At 39.6% G+C, this 19,017-nt stretch overlaps 1 protein-coding gene across 7 annotated transcripts in view; it reads right to left on the reverse strand.

The window, feature by feature from the left end:
• The window catches only part of map2 (microtubule-associated protein 2), a 99,415-nt gene that overhangs the window by 60,520 nt on the left and 19,878 nt on the right, over window positions 1–19,017 (reverse strand). For all 7 annotated transcript variants that reach the window (XM_069662637.1, XM_069662636.1, XM_069662635.1 and 4 more), the window contains exon 3: window positions 13,831–13,883. The gene's annotated coding sequence lies outside the window, so the exon portion shown is untranslated. The remainder of the gene's footprint in view (window positions 1–13,830; window positions 13,884–19,017) is intronic.

Below are 19,017 nucleotides of genomic sequence, written 5' to 3' on the forward strand. Positions count from 1 at the left end.
TCTGCATTATCAAAATTACATTAGTTCCGCATTATAGACTTTAGTAGCAACGATTTTGTTGGACATATCAGCTCAATAAACAGTATATGTTTGAATAAAACTCATGCAATCTTAGAAGAGCTACAACAAAGGAGAGAAAAGATAAGGAAAATAATGAATTCAACTTTTTTTGAGAATTTCTGACAGAAATACATACATTTACACTGCTAAGATGCTGACCACATTATCACCAATATCGTGTTGCTGCTGCTTCCGTTCTTTCAGATGCATATTAAAAAATATATATATTTTCATTTTACTCTTTTTAAATGACTGTCTGTGTGCATGTAGGTATATGTCTATGAATGTGAGTAACTGTGTGAGGTTTTATTTTATTCCATTCTACCCTTTAATGTTTGCATTTTGTTATATGTATTTGTAGTTTAAATGAGCAACAGCTTACATTTCATTGTACAACACCGTGATGGCAGATTAATTAGCTTGACATTCATGAAGGTGAGATTAATAGCAGGACTGTTAAAGCTGAGTGTATCTCATGAACTGGCAATTGAGTCGAAATGTCCAAAACAACCGATCATCTGTTGAAGAGATCATGTAAATTTATACTCCTACAATTTGATACAACCATGTGTTGTTTGTGTACTATCCCCAGATGGATGTGTGGTGATGCAATGTGGGGGTTTTTTAATAGTAAAAAAAGTGAGCAAAAAGAAATGATCAGAAATCATTGAACAACACCAAAGTAATAAACCAATTAAAATTCAATGGATCCATATTTCACCAATTTCCAACAAAACATATTTGATGATTGTCATCTTTAATGAGAATTATATTTGAACAGTTGTTCAGTTTTACGGCTAATATTAAAAGTTGCTGATCGGACAAAGCTGCACAACCCTGTTCAGCATTTAAACATATACTGATGGCTTTAAGTAGCTCAGGACATTATTCTTGTCTTGAAATAATTTGAGTGCATAATAGATGAAAGTGTCGCCAGCTTGCCAGTATGTAAAACAATAGGAGCCATATACGACAAATACCTTGCAAGTGCTTTTAAGCAAATTAGTTTCAGGCATCTAAACAGTCCTATAAGTGTTTTAATTTGTATAGAAACACAGAGATACAGACACTTGTTTTACTGTGTGTTTTGCAAAAAAAATGTATTAATCTCTAGTTCTGCCAGATTTTACAGGAACAAACAAGAAGACATTTAATTGAATGATTGTCTTCAGCCTTTTAAGCGTGCAAAAAGTCCTCTTGTCATTACTGTTGTATCTTATCCAAAGCAATCAGCTAATGCACTGAGTCCTGGTTTAAACAAAGAGTGAAGAGCCTAATGTGCAACAGCAGAGAGAAAAAAGAAACAGGATAGTGATCCACTTTTTCATTAATTTAAAAAAAAATGTAAAATGTAAAATATTTGCTACAATTTGAGTCACTTTTTGATTCTGTTTTTAGAAACCAAAAACACACAACTTAATAAATAAGTTGAAGGGATGAAATGGTATTTTTGCTTTTTAGTGTATTTGCAGAGAGTCAGATGAGAAGGTTGATACCGCTGTTATATAGTTCTGGTAAGCATTGAGTGTGGAGCTGGCAGATGTTCAGCTAAGTTATACATACAGTCTAGAGAGAGGGGGGCACAGCTAGCCAGGTATAAAAACAATGATGTAATAAATACGCAAGGTCAAGTCTATCAATTGACAAAAAATGTGACTTCAAATAAGGCCTTTGTTCTTGTTCCTTTTTACAGTCTTAAAATGTGGGCACCAGATAATATATGTTTAGTTTTTAACTGACTGTATAAGTGAATATAAGTGTGAATGTATTGTTGCTGTTGCTACTGGGCTTCTCGAGACAATCAATACAGAATTAAATGTATTAAAGAATTAAAGAATTACATGTTTCCTTCCACTTGTGCAATTGTAGTTAGATCATTAGATATACCATTACCTGCCTCCCATACAAATCAATTTCTTAAGTCTGTTATAACTTAATGTGATCAAGGTGACTCACTGCCACGAGCATAACAGACTGTGTTGCCTGATCCCTCATCTGCCAAGTCCTGTTTAACGAGTGTGGTCTCTACCTTAATAATATAACATATAAAATGCATCCTTATTAGAAGGGAGCCTTCATGAGAGTCAGCAGCATCGTGAGCCTTTATTGTAACAAAAGGTTCCTTATATCCTTATATATATATGTACCAAATTTAAATAAATCATTAAAGTACTATCTTATCTTATCTTATCTTATCTTATATCCCTCCGAATAAAAGGGGTAGTGTGAGTTCTGTAGGAGGGAAGACAGAAACATTGCTTGCACACAGGGGTTCCTTATATTCCTGATGAAAAAAGAGAAAATTATCAAACTGAATTGCCAATTCATTCCATTTAATCAATAAATCTACTGTTGCATATATCAGAGATGTAGCAGGCAATGCTGCAGATTTGTATCAACAGCAACGTGGACGTGTGCTTATTCTGGCATTCTATATTACTTACTCAAAAAGTGGTTTATGGAAAAAAGTCTTCACAGTGAATTTGCACATTAAGCATATTCAGCAATAATAATACGGGTCACATAAATGCAATTAAATATTTCATTGAATCAACAACAGCCTCCATTATGTTATTCAAGATTTCTCTGTTATTGAGACCCATCTGAACCGAGTCCATTCTGGTGTGCGCTTTACACTGAATAGACTTGAAATCAGTGCCAGCCGGTGGCTAAGAGAGCCAGAGACCAACAACATTCTGAAAGGCAGAAGAAACCGTTCTGTTCTTTGCCTTGGTTTGATAACAGCCAAGGGTCAAAAGTGAGTCATACATCAGACGAGGACCTTGGGCCGGCCGGTATGTTCCCTGTGTAAATATGCAGTTTGGTTCCCACACAGCCCATTACACCAGGAGACAACACACCTCGGGCAGAAGGCACATCTCTGCACCTCATTATAATAGTTTATGGTGTTCTATAGTGCATTGCCATTTTCAGCACTTTATCTTAGAGGAGAAGTCATTCTATGGAAACAGACAGTATATCATCTTTATAGGATTATAAACATATGTGGCATTAAAAAGGGTCATTAAAATGAATCCCTCAGTGATAACTGTATAGCCAAAAATTGCTAACAAATCTGCATAATGAGGCTGTGTTAAAGCTCATTGTGAGATGTACCACACTGCCCTACATGATCAACCCATCTAACTTCAATTATGTATGGTCAAGAGTTTCCAATAAATATGCAAATGAAATGCCTTGAAGCGAAATGACTCATAATTAAAAGAAAGGGAAACACAATGAGAAAGACCTTTGGTGGATGCTTTCAGAACTGTGGTGGAGCAGCGGCAGACAGAAACCAGACGCAGGCCTGGTGTAGCTCTGGAGCTGCGGCCAGTCTCTGGCAGCCACACTCATCAATCTGGCCAAGATGTCTTTACTGTCTTTGCAAAGCATCGTGAGTCAAAATTAGTCAGTTTGCCATTTTTACTTTAGCACCAATCACCGAGAGGAGATCGGTAGTGGTCAAGAGCTTTCCAGGCTTCAACCATCATCAGATAAAAGCACAAACTTTAAACTGAAGCAACAAACAGATTTGTGTATTCCCAGCAAGATTCACAAGTTGATCTGAATACTGCAAGTTTTGTGTTACATAAGTGCCTGGACTAGCACTGTGACACTTTTTAAATGAAAGCTCACAGTCTTCCCCTGCCTGTGGATCACACAACCCTTTGTCACAGCTGTAGCCAATAAGAGGATACATTCTGCTGCACATCAGCTCCGCTAACAGTCCGCATACATATCCACAACATTACCAGCTCATAGAGCAAATACGCACTCTTAAGAGCCATGACGCGTTACATAACACCTTCATGCAGGCAAGGTTATCTGTGACATTAGCCGCGTTGCATGCATGTTTTCAGGCAGGTGATCTACTGACTCTGCATGCTTAGCGCTCCCGTTGTTATGTGCTCTGGCGAAGCAGTGCGATTGTAACTTAATATTTGACAGATTTTTTTGTATTTGTCATGGAAAATGAGAACCTCACCAGTTTTCCTTTTGTGTCGATGCTACAACAATATATCTCGCAGCATCATATGGATTTATGCCTTTCACTGTAAAACCATAGCATACCAGTATCACGGTCAATTTAGCCATTGGTGGTAGATCACAGTTTCATCCAATTTCAGAACTGAAAGAGAAGAAAATTAAAGCTGCCAGCGTCTCTGTTGCACAACCAGAGGCAGTAAAACCTTTGACAGAAAGTTGTACAATGTGAAATTCTCTGTACAGACCTTTGCTTTTTAAATCCTGTAATCAGTATGTCTCCCTTTGCTGTGACCCTCAGTAGAGTCCTGTTTACTGCGCTCTTGTAAAGCAGGTGAAAATGTTTTGGTAATTATATAACCTTCACCAGAGTGACTCATCCAGTCTTTTCATATGTTGCTGTGGAAAAAGAAAACATTCAATTTCTTATCCCACAGCAACAGGTAGAAAATCAGAACCTCCTATTATACAAGAACTCTGCACTGAAGTGTCCATCAAAGAGGCGGCCTCCTCTCTCCTGTGAGTGCTGACTGAACCAACCTTCATACAGATAGTACTCATTATTTTGTTATATTTCCCACTATTATTTTAAATGTTAACATTGTTAAGTGCTTTGTTATTAGAGGGGACACAGTCGATAGATGGATCGATTTCATCCAATAAGTCGAATATTTTGTTCCTATAAGCCCTTTTTGGCCACTTGGGAGCATCAGACCTACTACCGAATATATATATAACTGGCCCATTATTTTACCTAAACTAAACTTTAACGAAACATAAATCTCACTTTCAAAATTAAGTTTTGCTCAAAACTGAAACAAAGTGATCATTTCTTTTTAAAGGAGCAACTCGCCCCTAGAAAAAGCCACTGTCAGTCAAAGCTGTTGTTCTCTGTTATCGGTACAAGCTATCATATTTGGAATTGGGGCCATAGCTGTGGAGAAAGTTGTACAAACAGCTCGTGGTTTTGCCCATTCTACATTCCTACAACACCCAGCATGCATTGCGCCCCTCCATCTGAAAGGAACGGCCCAGCAAGAGACGCTGGAGAGAAATACTACCGTTTTTGCAGTAGGCAATGGCTCAGAGCGGGACAGAATCCGAAACACGACGAGCATATACCAGTGGATCGTCCCAAAAAAAATATGGGACTTCAGTGTACATTTCAAACCTGACGATTTTGAAGGAGACATGACTCAGTTTTAAATGTGGAATGTCTGGGAGGAAAAAAGGAGAACAGGCAGCGTTTCAAGGCACCTCACCGAACAAATGATTACATCTGACGGTATGTGGTTTTTTCAACTAAACATTGCAGACATCGGAGGCGGGTGTCTGAGGTTGAGGAAGTGTAGTTTAGCAAGCTCCCTGGCCTCCGCCAGATGACGTGTTTCACATAGTCTGGCGGAGATTTTCCAGGGCCCATTGGAGAAGTGGATAGCGTCCTCCAAAGGCACAGAGCCACTTTTTTTCCCTACCATAAGCGCATTAGCTTCTCATAATAGCATGTGACTGACTTCTTTCTTAAGATTCATATGCACTGCCACCTGTCAGTTCGGTCAGCATGTGTTATGTATATGCCAAATAACAAATATAATGTATATGTACAGTAAGAACATACATTGAATTCAGGAGGATAAAAAGTGTTTGAGAGAAATCTGGAAATATCATTCCAAGCTATCCTCCTCTTCCTCCAGTGCGATGGTCCCCTCTGCTCATTTCTTATGCAACCCTGTACCTACACACACACACACACACACACAGTGAGTGCTTTGTTCTGTCTCCTGGGAGTGCACATCCAGCAGCCACCTGTCAGGCCATATTTAATGCTGTCGGCAGGGAGGTGTGTGCGCATCTGTTTGTGTGTTTCAAGTGACCGAGCAGTTTCCTGCATCAAAAGGCAAGTAGAGCACGATTTGCAACTCGACTGGATGAGTGTGAGGGGTTAAAATATTTTTGCTGATTCTTCAAGGCCTTTCAGTAAAAAGAAAGTTTAAAGCTTTGGATACTTGAGGAATACTGTAAACTGTGTTCCTAGAAGGTGTGATTCTGGATCATATGCTTATATAAAGCTTTAATTTTTAATGGGGGTGTGCTCTGAAAGCTAAGGACTTTACCTCTGGCTGTGTTCTGTGTTGAGGCTGCAATAAAACTCTCACAGAGAGACTAACTTTAAAAAAAGTTCCGATACACATTTTTGAAAAATAAAAATGAATGGTCGATCGTGCTCTCTTGCAGGGAGATCCAGAAACCTTAAAATGTTGTTAGTAAAAAAAAAACAGGAATGATAGGAAGGGAGACAAAAAATCTTGAGTCACATTATAGCAAGTAAGTACTGCATGTGGGGAACTTCTTCTCTGCACCCATATTTCACAAGCTATTCATAAGCATGTCCATGAGACGGCCTGCAGACAGTAAAACTAAAACGTAATTGATAACTAAAATGTAAAATCTTGGCTATTCAACAGAAATTTGCCAGAGTTTAAGCTGTGCAAAGTCATTATTCTTCTCCATTAGCCTCCTCATTTATCATCCGTTTCCTCATTAACCTGCTCTCCCTCACAATTACTGAGCGCCGAGATCTACTGGAACTGTATGAATGTGTGTCTGTGTGTGCAGGTGTGTGAATTCCATCAAATTTAAACGTCAGCAAATATAGGAAGATGACAGTGGAACCATATCACAAGAGCATAGAAGTCAGACACTGTTTTTATGAGAAGATTTTGGTGAAATGGAGTCTGTTAGTAAGTTTTACATGCATTATGATTACAACAGTAGAGAGTGAAGAGATTTTTCCTTCCTGCCTCATTCACAGCAGTTTGTATTCTTGGCAGAAAAGTACACTTTCTGGTTTGTTGCTGAAATCCTGTGTAATTAATGAACCAATGAAAGGGCTGTTATTAAGTTTAAGAAGTTGATTGTAGGTACTGTCAGTACAAGCTGCCGTCTCTCTTCACGGTGAGTCAAATTCCACTTTAGGTTATTAAAGCACTTCTCAACTTTTTCATTAATCCGCTCCATCAAACCCGCTCAATGCAAAAATGAGACGTTACGACATTCCTGTCCATTAAGACTGTCTGCAATGCAAAGCTTATAATTCAATCCATACATTTAGTTGTTGAGCTATTGTTCATGACCCAGCCTTAAAGAAACATGAGTGGAAAAGTGAAGGGTCTATGTACGGACTAATTGCGAGGACAATTAAACCTAAGTGTATCCCCATCAAACCTAGAACAGCATTACCTCTTGTCTTGTGTGTTACCGCTCAGTCTCTCTCGAATGGAACATTTTCTTCTACAAAAGTTTTCATGACCTACACAATCATATGTAGAAATCCTGTAAAACACAAGAGAGATTTATGTTTCTTTGCCTTGATGACACTTACATAGGAAGAACTATACTATCACATGTCTGTCACCCTAAATAGGATGCTCGGATAAGGGGATGGTTAGCCTAGCATAACAAAAAAATGTTACTTCTACGCTTCTGTGTAATAATTAAAGTGGTAATCTTGAAGATCTCAGTTTCGTTCCCTTTGGCAACACCTACGGCGATAAACTGTAATTACGGGTGCACACTTCCCAGATATCCAGACAGTGTCGCATGTGTGATGTCAACGGTTGGCTCCGTTTGTCTGACAATCGCTTTCCTTTTTAGACTGTTTGCCTTCATCTGAGTGTCAAATTAGTTTATTTTTCTTTGGATTCGCAACACTTGCAGGAAAAGCAGCCGCTCAGCTCCGCCTACCCTCTCTGGCAGACCAACCACTGCTGGGTGATGGAAAACGCGTCACTAACAGGGCTAACTAACTTGTGATTTTTTTTACGAGAAAGTCGCACCAGACATCGAGTCCGTTATATTGCAAATGCAAAGGCTTTCATCAGTGGGCCATCGGTTCAATCACCATTGTGTTACCTCATTCTGGAGACATTTATTTAAAGAAAAATCTTCCAGATTATTACTTAAAACAAATGTTTGATATATGAAGAAAAATGTCTAAAAGAAAGATATTTTTGTCTTTTGACAGAATAAGGGCCAGTTGTGTTCAAGTAAAACATGTTGCTGTATATTTAATAAAAAGATATAAGAGTGATATCAATGGTTTCATCCGACTCTCAGCAAGCAAGTACATTAAAGTAACATTAAAACAATGTCTCATTATTACATTTTAATCAGTTTCACTGAGAATAAGGCCACTGCAGTGAGTAGAAGGTTCATCTGATTAAACCATCTTTCAAATTATTCTGAACAAATCAGGGTAAAAACTTGTGCAGTTTATGAGTCGCTAATGGGAACCAAGGTTATATAACATCAAATTCTAAGCAAAGTGACTTAAGAAGACTAAATCTTATTAAGAAAAGTCCAAACTACTTTCAAGAATTAATTCATTAAAACTGACGTGCTTTAACCCCACAGCATATCACTCTGCTTACAAGAGTACATGTACTTTGTTCCTAAACAGGTCTGATCAGTAGTTTACAGACAGGATGCTTCAGCTAACGGAATGACAACCTCAGTCTACAGGAAAATAAACCTTTTGCGGCTCAGTCTGTCAGCACAAGGATACAAAAAAAGCTTTCCTTTGGCTTTCAGGTAAACTTTAGCTTTTTTAGCTTTTTAAATGAAAAACATGTATCAACCATTTCTATTGTGGCATTATTGTTTCTAATACAGTCATACCTTTAAAGCTGACTGAGACAAAGGTCCACTTCTGCAAATAATGCATGCAGAACAAACCCAGTTCATGTGTGTATTATTCTATAACAATTCTTGTTAATATGTATGAGCGTCTTGACAACAAAGAGAGAGAAGGACACTGAACGGCAGTCAGATGACTTATTCAAATTAAAAAAGGAAATAAGAGACGAAGAGATGAAAAGAGATGCAGAGCAGAGGTGGTCAAAAAGAGAGAGAATGAAAGAAAGAGAGAGTCTAGTCTGAGGAGTGGGGGGAGTCTGAGCCATTACATCACTGCTGCAGTGGCTGACAACATGAACATAACTAACACAGTCTCTCTCTCAATGTCTCTCTCTCTTTGTCTACAGCTACTGCCATTAAACAAAACATGCTAATGACTGCACACAAGTAAAACCTGCTCTCTGTCCCTTCATTATTGTGACCGTTGCTCTAAAATGTTATAAATAACCAATGATTAAAACATTCCAACCACATGGTGGAATAACATTATTAGTACCTCATACACAAAAAATATATCATAACTATACCATACTGAAAGAGCAATTTGCAGGTTAATGTTTTTTATGATATTAACACTCAATCTTGTATTAAAATGGCTGTGGGAAAGGTTAATCCTTGATTAACAAGACATAATTACACAGATTTAGAGGGAAAAGCGTTTTCAGTCAAGCTGCTTTTTTTTCAACATCACGTCATATTATGTCACAAGAGGGACTCGCGGTGTCTGACTCTGCCTTAGCTCAACTACAGCAGCAAGCCTAGTAATGGGTAGGTATTAATGATCCTACTACTCATGATCTGTTATAGCCTTTGGTTTGTGATAAACTTTACAATGTCGTGATGTGAGCACAGCATTCGAATTTCGCTCGCTAATGCCGATGACTCCTCACGACGCCTGCTCAGTTCTCCAATGGTTCTGGTCGCACTACAACTCAATGCTTCTCCTGTGGCCGTTATTTCTCCACATCCTGGCCTGCTCCTGGTCTCCATGACGCCTAACGTTCGCCGTCAAGTTCTTTATCTTCAATGATAAGACTGGCATTTAGATCCATATTTATTCATGTTAAACCCGTCATTAATCGGCGGGACTCCCTTTTGTTAGGTCACATCCGATTGTCTGTTTTGATGCGGAAATATAAGAAAACGTACAAAAAATGACTCCAGAAGCCGCTGTAGTGTATTAATTCATTTTGTTGAAAATATCATTGCTAAATCATTTCCCTACACATTGATTCCTGCAAGTTGCTCTTTAATACAATCATAGTGTATGCTCTAAACCAAAGAATACAGAAATAATGATATGGGAAGCTTGAAGTGACAAGTTAAGGGAATTAAGGGAATATTTGAGTTTATCTTTTAATAATTCAGAACTTGTTGATAATATTTCTCCCTCTCACACTGCTTACATATTTTATGTGGTCCTGTTAAATAATACAACACATCCCCTGATGCTTTTATCTCCTCAAAACCATCATAATCAATAAGAAATAGTTATATTGTATGCACACAGAAAGTACATTACTTTAACAAACTACTGTATGTGAAGACAAAGGTTCCTTATTTAAGGAAAATGCTGGGGAAAGTATCTCTGAAGTGATTCATGATAAAATATATAAGACAAAAACGGCTTGGAAATGACAGATTATATTCACGGTCGAGATGAGAGAAAGATCCTCTCCTTGGTTAAAAGACACTTCAGGTCTTCAGGTCAGACATTTTGTTAACCTAGCCATCGACCCCAACTGCTGGGGCGTGTCATTTGTAGCGGGAATAACTGATAGAGGACAGATGTAAACCAAGTGAAATGTACCCAGGTCAGGATCACCTGCCTCTACGGTTTAGCCACCCGAGTGATGAAGGGGTGAAGAGGGCAGGAGGAAAGAGAGGCTAAACAAACAGGAGAAGGTCAAACAGACCTGCTGGGAAATGCCACAAACATTTTCCCTCATGAAGGCAGCAGGGGAGAGAAACAGAGCGAAGGCTTACGTGTTTTCTCTCATTGTGTTTGAATGTACACGTAGGTGTTGAGAACTTACAAACAGTGCCTGGGTAAGCCACATGTCAGTGTTTGTGTGTGGGTGTGTGTGTTAAAAAGAGAGGGAGCAAGAGGAAGTTGGTGGGGGCACGGGCACGAAGGTATACAGAGGAGCTGAGTGATCAATATTGGTTGTAGAGTTATGAATATTTGAAAGAAAGCTGTAGAAAAATACGCCAGTGAATCCTGTCACCTGCAGTCAGTCGGGACCGTTTAAGAAGTAAATTCAATTTCAGTGACGTCTCATTGATAGGCTGTCAGTGATTAGACGTTTTCTGCTGTTTCTTTATTGACATGTGGAACAGCTAATGCCTGTGGGTGGGGGATTGTAAGGTCTCATAACAGGATATAATGTCCCATTCCAATCTTTAATGATGAAACACTAATGTAATTAACTCTTGTTGGGGTTTACCACGATGGTTTGGAACAACTGATTAACATTCTGTCTTTAACAACCCTCCGATGTGCTGCTATGGTCTGAAAATAAGTGATTTCTAATTGCAGAGGGGCGGAAATTTTCTAAAACAAACCCACAGCAATGATGGACAAACTAGCATGTTAGCATACAGCTTTTACCTCCAGCACAAGGGAGCATCTTGCTTATATTTGCTCTTTTATCGTCCAGGTAGCCAAAACTTTCAATGCTGATTACAGCTGTTACTTTAAGCATATGTTACTCTTTCAAATCAGTGAGTATAACGTTAAAATCTAAAATATCTCTGGAGGCCAGTTCCGTCACTGCTGTAGAACATTTTTTAGATCAACTTTTGGTGTACACTTGGTGATCTTAGTGGACATCAGACCGTTTGATGGCATAGCCTGCGACTCAGATTGTCAGGTTGCCAGTGACTGGACTGAAAAAAAGGATCATCACCTGTTTTTTTTTTTACAGCCAATCAGCTTGAAGCAATGTCAGCTGGTAAAGTCTGATACAAGCTGACAAACTGTCATCTGGCTGAACTGGCAGAGGACAAAGGAAAGAGAGAACCATCGGTTTGTTGAGGAACAATGACATACACCATAAAGGTGACTCAAATAAGATCAACAAACAAACCTAATCTTACCAACCCCCTGTGTAAGGAAGTATCACACAAAATAGTGTTATATGGCTTATGTTTTTCTCTTTATCTGTGTACAAAAGTTCCCCTGTTGCCATGAAGCAAAGTGCTAGGGACGGAAATTGCAGGCTAACTCACTATACGATACAATACACGATGCGTGGCACATGATAACGATAATATCACGATACAGCAATTCCGATCATTGATCTATTGCAAAGATTACGATATCTGATTAACAGAATTTGACACAAATTGAGATTAAACAATGATGCGGCGATGCGGTGAGTCAAATTGGCAAGGAAATGTAATTTTTTTAATTACAATATCGATATTTGGCACCAGCCTATCGATTACTGTATCGCACCAGTCAGGATGACAGTATATTGCATATCCATATTTTGTCCCACCCCTAGTGTTATCATCCTGTGTGAGTGAAGTGCCAAAACGTTCTCACCCCAGGTCGTCAAACACAGACGTTTTGTCTGACTGTCATACAGATGCACGAGGTAGCATCTGCCGTCGTCCTTTCTGGATAGTGTTTTCTCTACCTGTTAGAGGTGACACCAGCTCCTCTGAACAACAAAACTGCTTTAGGAATATACAGGAGACACTGACCACAGAGCTGAGATCTCCTGTCTAAAGTTAAACGCATACATTTGAGTATATATCCCATCCACATTAGGCATACAACAGGTATTGACGGCCCTACATTTTTCATCTTTCTTGTTTTTTTATATTTTCAGTGCAATGCATTGCTTGATTACATTTGTTGCTCACTGCCCCTGTTGTTGTTTTACTTATTTTAAGTATGTTTTCATTATCAGCAGTCAGACAATGGACGCTACAAAAATGACTGAAGTTTCTGCTCTGTTCAGCAGCAGCAGAGTCGCAGCACACAGTAGCAGGGTCAGATGTCATCTATCACATGATGATGGATATGAGAGTGGACACTAAGATATCCCGTTTCCTCTCCTGGTGCGAGGGAGCTACGTCATATTCAATCCTAATTTCTGTTGTGGAGGACAGAAAAAAGGTCATAACTTTGGACTGTATTTCCATCTAACGTTACTGCTGCTCCAATTCTATACTCTGGTGGCCTTACATAATTTTACCATCTTGCTTTGTATACTTAAAAGATGTTTGATTTGCCGTCCACGCTCCTCCTGCATGAATCCATGTGAATGCAGTATTAGCGCCCTCACCTGACAGATACTTCGAGGGGAACCAAGGGGAACTTGTCCTGACTGTGGCACCCCCGGTTTGATGTTTATGTTTTTTGCATTGATTTTAGAGAGAAATTGTGTAAATCCAAGTTAAAAATGTTAAACTCGGGCTATTAAGCTTATGGCAGCTTTAAACTACCCTTCATTATGTATTTATAGAAGCCTTTATTCACATACCCAGACAGATTGTGCTGCTTTAACCAAAGGGGATCAAAAGGAAAAGATCTGAAGTTGGCGAGTCCATTTTTCTCTGCAGGGTGTGCAAGACAATTTGTACTTCACCCCCCTAATTTGTCGCTTCCAATTGGGCGAGAGATGACCAGACTTGACACCACAAATGAATTTGGACAAACAGAGTGAATCTACAGTGTCTCAATTAAGGGGATAATGTGTCTTTCTACTCTGCACCTGAGCCATGTGAAAGTGAAAGTGCCAAAATGACTGTCGTGAAGTGTCTAGACACACACGCACACACACACAAACCACTATTATAGCTTGTTGTTTTCACACAGATATTCCCCAGCATGACAGGGATATAAAGACAGACAGGGAGACAGTTGGGAGGGAAGAATCATGCATCTGATTTTTTTTCTTTTTTGCTACAGTAAAATAACAACTGTGTCTATATGAAACCAGCACAGTGACGCAGCATCTTTGCAGCAGCAACCCAAAGGCATATGCAGTGAAGAGAGAGAGAGAGGGAGAAAGAAAGAGACACAGGGTTGGATGACAAAACAACGAGAGGAGGAGGAGATATCGAGACACTCACCTGGCTAGATGGGATGTTGTCCACGGCTCAGAAGACGGGATAACATCCAAGACCTGAAAGGGTGAGAGAGGATAAGGGGAAGGAACAGTAGTGAGGGAGAGAGAGAGAGGGACTGAGATTAGATTTGGCTGCTAGTACTTTGGGAGTGCAGTGGCAGGTGGCACCCACGAACGCACACACAAACACACACACACAGTGTCAGTATATCTGCGGGACAGATGGGAGGAAAAGGGGAAGAGGCAGAGGTGAGAGTAGTGAGAAGATGGTGGGAGAGCATGGCTGATAGTTCTTTCCAATCAGTTGAGGATCTAAAGGGAGCCCTGTGTTATCGCCCAGCTGGGAATAGCAGAGTACACATGAGAGGAGGAGAGAAAGTGACAGCAAGAAAGGGAGTGCTTATCAGTGTGTGTGTGTGTGCGCTAGTTAATGCCACATGTGAAGCGTTCATTCGACAGCAGCCACAAAGACTCAGACGAATCTCCCCTTCCCTTGTCTTCCTCTCTCTCCCCGTAATACACATACGCACGCACACACACAAAGGGTAAACAACACCACGCAGCTCCATTTAACAGACACACAATCGCACACAAGAGCAGACACACGGTAATTGGCCTCAGTTCAACAGCCACAGTGTGAACATACTGATACACAGAGACACTGCAGGCCACTGTGGGTGTCTCTGCAAGAGGGCAACGAGTTCACGTCAGTGTGAACTGTACTGAACTAGTAAGACACGCCATAAATCCTTCGTGTCAAAATGCTCAGCAGCAAATATTTCCAATGCTTAATCTCTTCCTATAATCAATTTGAGCCACAAAGTGATTGGGTTAGGAAGAGATGGCCCAATGCAAGGATAACTGCAGTTTATCGTATTTGTAAGGTGTATTAAAGAAAACATACCCGTTATAATGCTGAGTATTTATTTAAAAAAGACTATGAACATGCTCCTCTGTGAGGTAGAATATCTGTCCTAAACTGCTGACTCAGACTTTGGCCTTGGACAGCACAAACAAAGTCCTTTTCATTGAACGCATCACCCTCTTACAGACAACAAGGACATTTAAAACCTAATCATGCTTAAAAGCTCCTATTTGTACAAAAAACTTGAGACCATGTGCAAAACTAACCTCTCATTATTGCAGCCATTATACACAATGACAAAAGGTGATCACAAATCACATGTTCGTACGCAGCCTCAGACATGGAATTATTGCTCCTCATCCTTCTAAGAATATGAATACGTGTACAGGGATGTCATCACTATGACAAGAAAGGGGAGGCACATTTCAGATCCATAGCAGCTAAATGGGCAAAAAACAAGATGTGTGTTCATATTCTTGTTCATATTTGCACATGGACTTAATGGCTGTCTGACTTCAATAGGTTAGCCTTGGCTTCTTTTGCGCAGAGCACATACAGGCTGAATGGGAAAAATCCTGTATGAATTTGAAATGATGTCTGTGAGGGTACTGTTCCCAGAACAGACTCACGTTTCCACCCCCAATATACCCACAATCTGTTGTAAAGCTCCTGCCCAACACCTTTCCACATAAGCTTTTCCAAAAAAAGACAAAAGTGTGACTCTACCTTCTAAACTCATTGTAATTTTCTAATAGATGTAATTCAGTCTTTGGCTTTCTACTGCACAATTGTGATGCACACTGTGTTGAAACATGCCAAAGATGTTGAGGGTGGTTATTTAGAGGACTGATTAACTGAACTTGGTCCTAACTGTTTCCAGTGATGGCCAAGGCTAAAATTGGAAATCGAAATCAGTCCAAAATTAGAACTAAAACCAAAAGAGCACGCACAGGTACCTAATCTGGTTGCTACCTAAAATGCCAACCTTATCAAGCAATGCAAGCTGTGATGTTTTGAGGGTTTTTTTGTAACTGTATGGAGCATATGAATATTGCAAAAGTAGTTTCAACGGTGATGAATGTTCTAAATAAATCTTACACAAAAGGCTCTGGATTACTAAAGTTCCAAATCAGTCAAAATAGCAAGCACAAAATCTATATACGTGCAAAGAACATTGATAAATGTCAGTAACATTGACAAACTTTGTCTTCCAAGGACAAACTACACGTTATTCATTACATTTATGTTGGTCTACTCTTTTGATTCAGCTGCTGTGTAACAACGTTGATTGAAAGACTGCACAGAGTTTGATGTCTGCCAGTCTCCGGGCCCCAGTGTTTCATCAGCCTGTGCTAGTAGCGCCGCGCTACTATTTCCAGTCCAGCCAAGGACAGCTAGCCATGACAAACTGCTCTCATTGGCAATAAAGGGGAAACTGGCCACAGCAGTAACAATATTATTTATGTTTATTGGCTTCAGGCAGGTGTTGTGCACTCTAATTTTAGCATTTTGCCCTTTAACTGCTCAGTTTTTTTTTTCAAACATGACTTGTGTTATTCATGTTTTCTTATAAATATGGTTTCTATTCAGGTTTCTTATACATAAGGTTTACAGGTAGCTCATCAACAATCTACAGCGTGTTCAACCGCTACTGCTTTCCTGTGCTGTCACAGATTATACAAGGGATTAATATACATGACAGTTCCTAAAGTTTACAATTGTTAACAGGAATTAGAACATTTTTCTTTATTTATTATTTTCTAATACAACTTTATGTGTTTGCTTATTATAAAAATAGGCATTGTCGAGGAAAAAAGGTACAACACACGTACGCAAATTAAGACACTGAGCATGTCTGACAAGGCTCCAACAGGACTTCTGTTTTTTTTTTATCTAAAAATTTGACCTCTGTATTTTACCATTTTAGAATTAAAACAGGAAATCAATAAGCACAACGACGATACGACAATGATACCCAACCATATGGCCTCCTCCTTACTGTGCCAAGTTAAGACCTCTACAAGCTCAAATACCCACAACATTACTGCACATGCATAGACAGAACATCTCTTTATCCTCATTAGCAAACACAAACACATACAGACTTATACATTGGTTTCAACTCCCATGGAATACACAAGTCCCTTTTCTAATTAGAAGTGGATGCACTGATGTTATGCTTTTACAACTACAGTGAGTGTGATTTATTTTAAGATAATTCCTCCCCCATGGCTGCACTGTAACCATAAGGCCTCGTTCAGACCAGCATGAAAAATGGCTTTCCTGAGGTGTAAGATCCTGCCAGAAGCTAGGTAGCTGCTGCTACCTGTAGCAAGAAGCCCACACGAACACAGTCCTTTTTACTCGTGCTATATATTGAGTCTTAACACAGCATGTTGTCTTCTTGCACAATTAGGCTGAACCTTGTAACACTAACGAGAAAGGACAGTCGGATTAGAAGAAATGACACATAAAACCAGCAGGGGGGACGACATAAAAAAACGCTTTGGGTCACAACTATAAAGAGCGTAAATTAAATCGAGCCATTACACAGCAGGTGTAATCAGCTGTGATACTTTTTACAGAAACATCTGTTGTGTCAGATGGACTTAAGATGAAGAACAGAGACATGTGGGCAATAAATCCTGGAAAAGATGGAGGCACAAGAGGTAAATAAAAGATGGAGAGAGGCAGATTTTCTGCAGTTCTATTTTATTTTGTAGACAATTAAAAGGTTTATGGAGAAAATAAGAGAGATGACTCCATTTGGAAAATAATTACGATAATTTGCTCATTGTTACAAACACAATGCAAACATAATGTGGCATCTTAGATATTACATCTCTTTGCAGAGCAAGCTTCTTAAAGAGTCAACCAGTCAGTAATACTGCCGCTCAACTAATCATTTATTCAGTGTCTGCACTTGTTCACAGCTTCATCAGACAACTGCCACTCTGTATCTGATCAAAATGAAGACAGCCTTTGAGGAACACAACAGCTCCTAAGGCTTTGCATCATTATCACAGTGTCTGTCTTCATTTCCATCATAATTTAAAATGTCTTGAAATCAGTCATTTTTTGCCCTTCATGTGAAGCACTTCCAACAAAGTTTTCTCATGAATTCACGCCAGAAATGTTCAAAAAGTTAGACAAAGAAACAAAGAGTTAGAATAAAGGCCTGCCTATATATTTCATTGTCTTCCTTTACACTACCTGCAGTATGAAGAGCTTATAGCAAGCTTCCATAAAAAACAGTAAGTACATGTGTGCATGCTCGTGTTGTTGCCCTTTGCAATTCCCTCCTGACGGATGGCAACTTCCACCTCATCAGATACATCAGCGGGATGACCTGCTAAGCCTCCTGCCTGGCCTAATGTTACCAACAATAGCTATTCTTAATCTGATCAAATGGTGTTTGACAAAGCAGCTGGACTCGCATGACACAGCTCACAATTAAACCCTGAGCTCTTCACTATGCCAACAAAATTACCTGCTGTATAAAAAGTAAGCAGGAAGTGCCCAATGGGAGAGTAGACACAATCAGGGGATATTGGATCTGCAGTCATGCTGTGATAATGCAAACATCTAAATAAAGCAGGAACAGTTCTCTATGACAAGAATACGCCATAAATGAATTTTAAGTTCTCCTCCCTTTTATAGGACTTTCTTTTTTAACCGCAAAGTTTATATTTCCAATAGAGACTTAAATCAGGTGGTGAGACAGTAACTGCTTAACATCAGGTTTGAAGATATCTTTTGATCGTGCGGTCAAAATCAACGCGTTAATTTTTGCGATCAATTTGAAATATTGAACGCGTAAAAATATAACGCAGCTGTGTTTACTTCCTGTGGCAATTCCTGTGAGTGTTGCTAATTTAGCGACTCTCTCCCTCTTGGCGACTTTTTTTCTGAAAAGCGACTTGCGACAAATTAGCAACTTTTTCAGACCAGTGAAATGTATTATATTGTAATTCATTCATTCCCATGTATGCTGCTCAGAGTAATCGAAGTTCACGGCTCCTCTGCCAACAGCTCCGAGTTGCTCTCTCTCCTCTTGTCCCGTGCGCAGCAGCACTGCACAGGCAGTCAGGAGCACGGCTGGCCTGGGGCGGCTGGCCTGGGGCAGCGGGCAGGAGGACAGCGGCCAATCAGGCAGCCTGCTCACCGCAGCAGTGTTGTGACAACCCCCACACCGAACCATCCTGGCTAAAAAGGACAATGATTTTTTTGAAATTCAACAGGCACTTATAGGCCTGGGTTTTGATATTATTTCTTTTAGTACGTATAAGAAACATGCCTTTCAAGCTGTTTGATGGCCTTGAGGGA

The sequence above is a fragment of the Semicossyphus pulcher genome, unplaced genomic scaffold (genome assembly GCF_022749685.1).
Source record: "Semicossyphus pulcher isolate SPU_LCO1_2020_fin unplaced genomic scaffold, fSemPul1.0.p SCAF_15, whole genome shotgun sequence".
Classification (NCBI taxonomy): Eukaryota; Metazoa; Chordata; class Actinopteri; order Labriformes; family Labridae; genus Semicossyphus; species Semicossyphus pulcher.